The sequence below is a fragment of the Perissodus microlepis genome, chromosome 18, assembly GCF_051167445.1.
Source record: "Perissodus microlepis isolate ML-2025 ecotype Zambia chromosome 18, ASM5116744v1, whole genome shotgun sequence".
In the NCBI taxonomy this organism is placed as follows: Eukaryota; Metazoa; Chordata; class Actinopteri; order Cichliformes; family Cichlidae; genus Perissodus; species Perissodus microlepis.
Window position 1 is genome coordinate 14969888 of NC_140478.1, and position 8633 is coordinate 14978520.

At 39.5% G+C, this 8633-nt stretch overlaps 1 pseudogene; it reads right to left on the reverse strand.

Moving 5' to 3' along the window:
• Window positions 1-3007: 3007 nt before the first annotated feature.
• On the reverse strand, window positions 3008-4691 carry LOC146367568 (RING finger protein 228 pseudogene; annotated as a pseudogene).
• Between the last annotated feature and the right edge of the window lie 3942 nt (window positions 4692-8633).

Here is an 8633-nt window from a genome sequence, read left to right on the forward strand (position 1 = left end):
AATGTAAAGACTGACTACCTCCTTATCAGCTTTGATTGACTGTATTTCATTCCAATATATATCACAGACCATCAAAATGATGCACTGAAACGTATATGAATTAAAACCACGATGCTGTGCGTTCAAGCACCAGACTAAGGAGCACTTAGTGAGTAATCTAACTCATATCACAGTCTATTAAAATTTCAGTACCCTACCAGATATGTCAGTTTCCCCCCAAGTATTTAATTCAAATATCTAACTGCATGTGATTGTTGCACAGTTTTATTTAAGAGTTCTGAATCCTTGAAAATAGCACACTTTTACCACAATATATTTCCTGAATTAAGAAGACAAAAGAAGTGTCTGAACTGTTGTTTCATACTTCTCCATAATTGTTTTTTTTTTTTTGGAGTTTCTATTCCTCCAAACTATCTGGCTCACGTTGTACTTGTGGTTCTTTTCTGGTCTATTTCCTCTCAATAGTGTGTGTGACAGGATAGAAATGAGAGAGTAGAAATGTGAGGAAGATGATGAAGCTGCAGTGAGTGATTAAAGTTAGGATAAAGCTTGTTCCATATCAGCCTCTCCAAACTAAATTCATCTTTATAAAAGGTTTAGTTCCATGTACCTGTATCATGTGAGAGACAGCCAGCACTCTTAATAGAGTTTTCTACAATAATGTATTGATAAATAATGGTGCTACTGTTGCAATCAGTTCAGCCTGGCCTGTGGTGGTCACTGATATTCATGTTAAATCTGTTTTGGGGGAAACAGTTTGCGAATTCACTTATCAGAATAATAAAAAACAGCTGCTGCTAAAAAGATCACATGACTTGATAATGTGGTTCATTCATGTGTTTCACACACATAATAAACATAAATATGTGTGTGTTGGGTTTATTCTAACAGGCAGACATGTAAATACAATAATCACCAACATTGGTTGACTTTTAAGTGTCTTTAAAAAAAAAATCAATTCATATATATTTAAATATTTTTATGTAATTTTATAAAAAGAAACTTGTCTGCAATCTCATGTTTACACACCAGAGGGAGTTGCATCTCTTACGTGAGGCCCACGCATTGCTCTCCTGTTTCAACTTGACTTAGATGTTATCCCAAAATGCTGCATGTGAGATATAGGCAGAGGACAGATAGGAGAGAAACATCTCCTGTGACTGCTAAAAGGGAACACGATGAAAGTGAAACGGTTAGATGAGCTGCGTGTGACACTTTGACCCTGGACATCGATTTCTTCTCACTGTTCTTTAGAGTTTTTGCATGCTTGTTGGGCCATATGTTTTTACTGCCATTTTCTGACAAATACGTGCACATGTGCACACAAAGCCACACTTTCTCCACCACATACACACAGACTTGGACTCACACAAGCTTGTGGTCACATGATAAGGCAAACTGCACACAGAAGGGTGATAATCTTACTCCTCGGGCTGTGTCTTTGAGGTCACGGCGGGACACGGACCGTCAGGGGGCAGATGCTGCAAGTACACACATCACTTTCATCTGCTCTGTGAAATATGTGTGTCCAATGTGATAATGACACAGAGACACACTCTGCACACACTTAAAACGATACAGGAAGAGAGAAAATGTATCATGCAACTGTCTGTCTCTTTTGAGTGTCCACGGCATCTAATCACTGTTCCCTGGAGATTCGCCTACTGTGTTATTTAAAATGTGATTCTTTCCTGCCAGTGTGATTACAATGTGATTACCTGCTACTTTAGTTATTCTGAGTTGCTCAACTTCAAATCACAGATGAAGTATTTTAAATTCTTCTCAACTTTCTGTTACTTGTGCACATCAGAAAGAGCACTTCTCATTTACAAAGGTTTCAGAATGTTAACCCTTTATTTACCACAGGCCTGCCAGTGGGCCTATTTTACAGGCATTCTTGACCATGACCATAACTCAGTTAACGTTTGAGTTAGAGACAAAATTCAAATGGTTTCTGAAAAATCTCAATTATTTCCTTTTTCATTTTACAGCCAAAATTACAAATTAGGTCTTTAGCATGTATAAATCATAGTCAACAAAGGGTTAAGTTAAAAGAAAAAGCACAACTGCTTACAATTTGAACACTTATTGGTTATACATGTGTTTGATTTCTCAGTTGCAAGGTCACATCAAAATCTGCTGAATCCTATGCAGCATTGTGTTCGTATTCTCTTTTTTGAAACATGAGCATTTGTGAGTGAGTTACAACCTTTTGCAGGTTAACTGTAGTGTTTTGCTGCATGTATTTCTGGGCAGATTTGGGAGAGCTTCAAGGCTGCAAAATGTAAAACGTTTGGAGAAATATACCAAAACCCACTGAGCAAAATTGTGGAGAGAGTGATGACCTCAAAATCTGTTCCTTTTTGTTAGAGATGTTCCACTGTCAATCTGTTCTTTTAAAGGTAAAACTGGTAAACTAATAATGTTTGACCCCCCCCCCCCTTCTGATTATGGAAATCTCTGATATCTAGTTGGACGTATAAGGAAGAGGAGGGTGGGAGTGTGTGTGTGTGTGTGCTGTGTAGGGATTAGAGAACAAAAGGATCCTTCTCTGTCATCAAAGAGGATCTGCTCTCGACTCATCCCCTGCTCTGTAGCGACAGCTTTTTATTTTTCGGGAGTGGGAGTGATGGCTGGAGGGAGGGTGAGAGATGGTGGGAGAGTTTGATGGCAGGGGATGCAGATTTCAAAGTAATCTTTAACTTTAAGCCCCACAGTCCCCATGAAATGAAGCCCTCTGCCCCAGACACACTGTTGCCTATGGCTCCCAGTGGAAGCCTGCTATCCCTCTTTTTTTTTTTTCCTCCTCAGGCTTTTGTCATGGTGGCACTTAAGTGGCATTACTCACTGACCGGATGACCAAATGAAGGAGTTCCTTTGAGAGACCTGAAAGAGATGGATTTTAACTCCAGAGACCAGTGTCGCCTCTTAAAACAACACTAAGTGGATATAAATGCCTACTGTGTTACTGGGATTCAGCAAATACCACAAACCAAATGGAGTCATCTCCTTGATCAGGATGGATTTAATAACCCAAACCCAGTGCACTGAAAGTGCTGCTGTTCTTATGATGATGAGACACAGCAAATACATGCAACAAATCCACAAAAATCCAATAAAACACTTGCTGTAAAAGCCATCTAAGCATGATTTTAATGATTTGATAAAGATAACTGAACCCCCATCAGGTTATTTAAGACAGCCTACACTTCCATTGTGTCATCACTTCAAAAAACTACTTATTTAGGCCCCCAACCCCAAAGTTATTTTTCTCATCTTGTTAAGGCCCATGTCCCCTCAGGGTGACTGACCTGGGATCCCCTGCTGCTGCCCCGGCCCACCGTGGGGAGTCAGTGTAATCACACAGAGGTAGTTTTAAGGTAAACGGGCACAGAAGATAGGAATAATTCTGTCATGTCCCATTAGCTTTACTCATACAGCTGTTTCAATGCACCTTGGGACGCTAAGCTAAAGCCTGCTTTTGAAGTTATTATTAATGGCTCTGTTTAGGTAAAGTGTCCCAGTAAAGCATGACAGTGTGGCAATGAGTCTGCACAAGTTCAAACATAGTTTGTGCACCGTTTACTGATGTTATAACAATTATCCACAAACATACCTTTTACTAAAGTGCCATACGGGATTTATAATCACTCTGAAAAAATAAAACGATAACCATTTCCCTTTGAATAGTTCTCAACAGGCTGGGTTTCGTTGGTGTATCCGGGTGATCACGTGATATTGAGATAAACTGAGTCGCTTGCCTCGGTTTCAGGCTGATAAAGCATGCAGGCTAACCAAGTCAGGATGAGCGAGAACAGGGCGAGAATGCTGGCAACAGACAAGCAGACAGGGACGAGCGACCTGATGTGGCTGAGGTTATGCACAAAGACGAGGCCCAGAAACAGGAGCAGCAGCGTGGAGAGGAAGGAGAAGATGGCGCACACGCAACTGGTCTTGAATGCAACGTGTTTGCACGCCTCCCATCTGCTGTGGCCGGTCTCCGTGGAGGTAGCAGGAGAGGCGGGCGGACCCGGCAGCCTTTCCGCGTTTAATGAGTCCTCGGGCTCCCGCCTTTTGTGCGAGAGCTCCTCGGCGAGAGCTGTGTTGTCGGGGAGGTTGCGAACCCGACGTTCCGGTAAAGGAGTTCGGTGGCGACACACGGGACAAACGATTCTCCAGCCCCGACCCTCCCGGAAGTGCAACGTTTCGAGGCATTCCAGGCAGAAGGTGTGGGAGCAGCTCAGCAGTTTGGGACTGTGGCGGTCCAAATCGAAGTAGTTGTAGCATATTTTGCACTCGCTTTCCTCCCCATGGACGCCTCCTGCACTGAGCGCCTCCGCCATGTTCTCCATTATTGGACCGCATTAACTGCTTTATTTGACAACACTGTCAGTACACCGAGTCTCACATTTCACCATCACACATAAGAGGATCTCCTGAAGTGGAGGACTGCAGGAAGGCAGTGTGAAGTGGAATAAATAATATTTCTGGTTGTGTTGAAATCGCGTTCCTTTCTGAGCATCGCCGTGATCTCAACACCGGAACTAACTGTTAAGCGAAAATATATATCTAATAATAATAATAATACTAATAAATCGATAGACATGGTCAAATTGATTTCTCCATTGGTCTCTGTCACCTGGCAGATTTGTCTCAAGCGTGAATCACGTGTATAAGTTGGATCTAACAGGCCTATTTAACCGTATAATTAGAATTTAGTGCCCGCGGTGTCAGTAAAGGGCACCATGTGTTGATTCCTCTACACTTCAGCACCACAGGCAGTGGACAGCGCCAAGCAGGATGATCAGCGGTAACACCTTCAGCCCGGCGCTGATCCGCTGTTGTGCAAGTTTTAGCTCAGAGAGCACCACATGGGTTAAATACCAGCAGCCGGTTTAGAGATTCGTGAATGTTCTTTTTTATGATCATGTTTGATATTAATAACCATTTCCAGGAGACTCTCATGGAAATGGTTCTTTTTATTGCAAGCATAATACTCATATTCCAGTTTTAAACTTTTGTCCACCCTAGTAATACAAGGAGTATCTGCTCAACTTACATACATTTACACCCTATTTGGTTTGTGTGGAGAAATATTATCATCATTATTTTATTTAATGAGAAATTATGACATTATTTAATTTAAATAAAGTCAGACCACTGGTATAATGCACAAATGTGTTATATCTGTCCTTAAAAGTTTTACATCCCCATCCATAGTATGGATCTCTGAATATGGATTTAAAGTATACTTGAAACGTTTCAGAGTCAGTAGAGTCATCTTAAAGGAATTCCCTGCCAACATAGATGAAGAAGATTTCATGCCCTTTCCACACAGAAACTATGTGTTACATGTTAGGACAAGCTTCTGTCTTCAGGCTGTATCTTTACACATGATAGCACACACACACTGGCCTGCAGAATGTGTCGACGTACAATGGGCCCTCTTGTGGCGGAATTTATGCTTGCATGTTTAGTGAAAGCAGTGTTAATCTATATAAATGAACAACTTTACATGTAGTTAAAACGTTTTAACAGCGCGGTAATTCCAGCCATTAATGAGGACAGAGTTATGTTGGTTAGAATACACTTTAAATTGCTAGCATATCAGTGCTCCTTTATAAATCAGGTTAGTGAGACAAAAAGATATCAATTTATATATAGGGAAAATAGTGAAAAACTTCATTCTAATCATGGATTTAATGACGATTGGTGTTTCGCTTTAGTTCCTGTATGATTCAGAAGTAAAGTGATTCATCAGTAAAATATATAAATGAAGAAGAAATGTGTCAACACATAATGAGATGAATTTCTGACAATAGAAATGTTGTCAGCGCCAAGATTTTTAAACAAAAACATGCAAAATGCATATAATTGAACTCTTTCAAGCTCTGTAGTCCTCTGTACTGGGACTGCTCTGTATCTGCTTTTAATAAATCAGTAAAGGGGATGTGAAATACTAGGACTAAAATTGATTTAGCATTGTTCTCTTTTTCTCTTGCATCACACAGTTACACCTAAGAACGTAACACTGTAACTCATCACAGACTCATTCATTTAAGGCTGTTATCACACTCCGGTTCTCTGGATTATGGTTGTTATTGGTCTTAAGCAGAAACATCAGTTGCTGTTTTTTTTAAAGCTCAATCTGGCCCTGCGATGGAGAAAATGACATACCAAAATACTTCTTGCAAATCATATTAATTATGGCAAAAGTCACCCGAGTGTTTCTTATCCAGAGAGACCAAGGTTGTTTGGCCTTCTAGTCGACTGAATTCATCCTGCATGTATTTTCAGGGAAATTAAGAAAAAGCCCTAGGGCTTGATGGTGTCTTGGGTTACTGCTTCAGAATAAGTTTGACATATTTATTCTTTTTCCCTGTACATTAGAAAATAAAACTGAACTCAGAATATGTAATCCTTGAAGATGTGCAAAAATGAGCACATTATGGATAGGATTCGCTTGTGTTATATATTTTGTGATTTTAAAACAAAAGCCTATTGAATGATGATTTCCACATCACACGTGTAAAACTAGTCATTTCTAATCATTAAGAGAATCTATATTGCACTGAATTTGCTTTGGATGTAAAACTTTCTTTGGCGAAGCAATAATTCTGCTCCTGTGTATTGTCATAACACCAGATATCACACACACACACACACACACACACACACACACACACACACACACACACACACACACACACACACACACACACACACACACACACATTGAAGTAAGAGCACAGTGTATTGCAGGTTAAATAATAATCTTACTGAAGGTGACAAATGATGGTTCATCATCTCAGTGTTTGGGTCTGTAGTTACTCAACTATTAAAGCAACCCCGCATGCCCCGAGGTTGTATGGTTAACAAATGCTTTGCTTCTCTTTTTGTTTGTTCTCCCTCACCTAAGCTCACCTTATAGGTCTTTGTTATGATAACTGCACTCAGCGTAAGTTCCCACTGAAGTCTGGAGAGCCACACATATTTGATAAGATCAAACACACTAGAAAAACAGTGCAGTCTTTTGGTTGTGCCTTGTAACAGTAACATCCCAAAGGCTGTTAATCAGAGAATGGATTTCCTCATTCTAACGCTGCTTAGATGTTTATCTAATAGATAAATTGGGTATTCTCCTAATCTGTTTCTCACTTTTCAGACTATGTCCGCTCATGTAAAGCTCTTTTAAATTGTCACCATTGAATGCTTGGAGCTTAAAAAAAGACAGGATAAATAAATAAATCAGTTACGATTGATATTGTCCTTAACGGAAAACACACACACACACACACACACACACACACACACACACACACACACACACACACACACACACACACACACACACACACACACACACAATCTCAGCTTAATTTAGAGTTGTGGTCGTCATAACAAGTGAGTAAGTAAACTACAATTCTGTGTTTAAAATAGTAGGAAACCAAAAACACCCCAAAAGAGTTGAAATAATGATAAACCCTTGCGGGCGTCTGCTTTACAGACATGTATTATTACACTTAATTAAAAAAATTCCCACTCACAGCAGAGGCATGATTCTCTGAGGCCTAATAAAGGTTAAACACATGCTGTTTTACAGCTGGCTGTTGTTTTAACACACTGAAATTATGATAGAAAGTCAATGGATAATCCAAATTAGGGTAATCAAGGTTATCAATCACTGTGCTTGTCAGGGTAAGCAGTTACATTTACAATATATATATTTTTCAAACTAAGGAACGGATTTTTTTTTAAAATGATTTAACCTTGTTAGCTCAGCAGTTGAGTCCCTATAGCTCATGGACAGATTATCAGTTATGATTTAATTTCCTCCAGATGTCCTCCTATATTTGAACTGATATTGTGTTAATCTCGACTATTATGCTGTAAGTGGCTTTGCAAAGAAAGGAGATTTTTTCAGTGCTGTGGTTCAGCAGAGAGCCTTATTGGCCAAGAACAAAACTGCCAATAGGTTATTAGGCAGCTATACTAACTTTATCTTTAGTGGAGACATAGAAGGTTATTGAGTTTCATTAATGTGTATGATTCCAAAATATAGCCTCAAAAGACTCTGGCTGTGTATCTGCCAAGTAAATGCTACATGTTATTTAGTTTTGGGTTCATTTTGTTCTATATTTTTGATGCATTAGGTTCACCGCTGCTGCCACCACCACAGCGCATTTCTGACTCAGCTTACCCCTCTAATTGATTTGACATGGTAGATCCAATATCCTTTTCATGATAGTCGAACTTTAGTATAATAACTTTCTATCTCCCCCATTCTGCTTTTATGGACGTATAATGTTTCCACATGTTCTGTGTCCATTGGATTTTTTTTTTTTAACACAGGGTCTTATAGAGTGACTAAAGATATGTTGAGCCACATGCTGTGGGAGTGAAAGGACCAGAAAGATTGCACCAAGTTGGGATGTAAGTGAAATAACGATACAACAATCTCTGTGCCCCCATTCATTGTTTCTCCATTTAACAGTCAATAAATAAATAAATAAGTTTATTATTAAATTAAATTAGTTTCATTTAGTTGAGATTTTCACAGTGCTCCTCAGGATCATCATCATGTTTAGGTAAATATTCACAAATATAACGGTGATCACTGCATTGGACAGAAA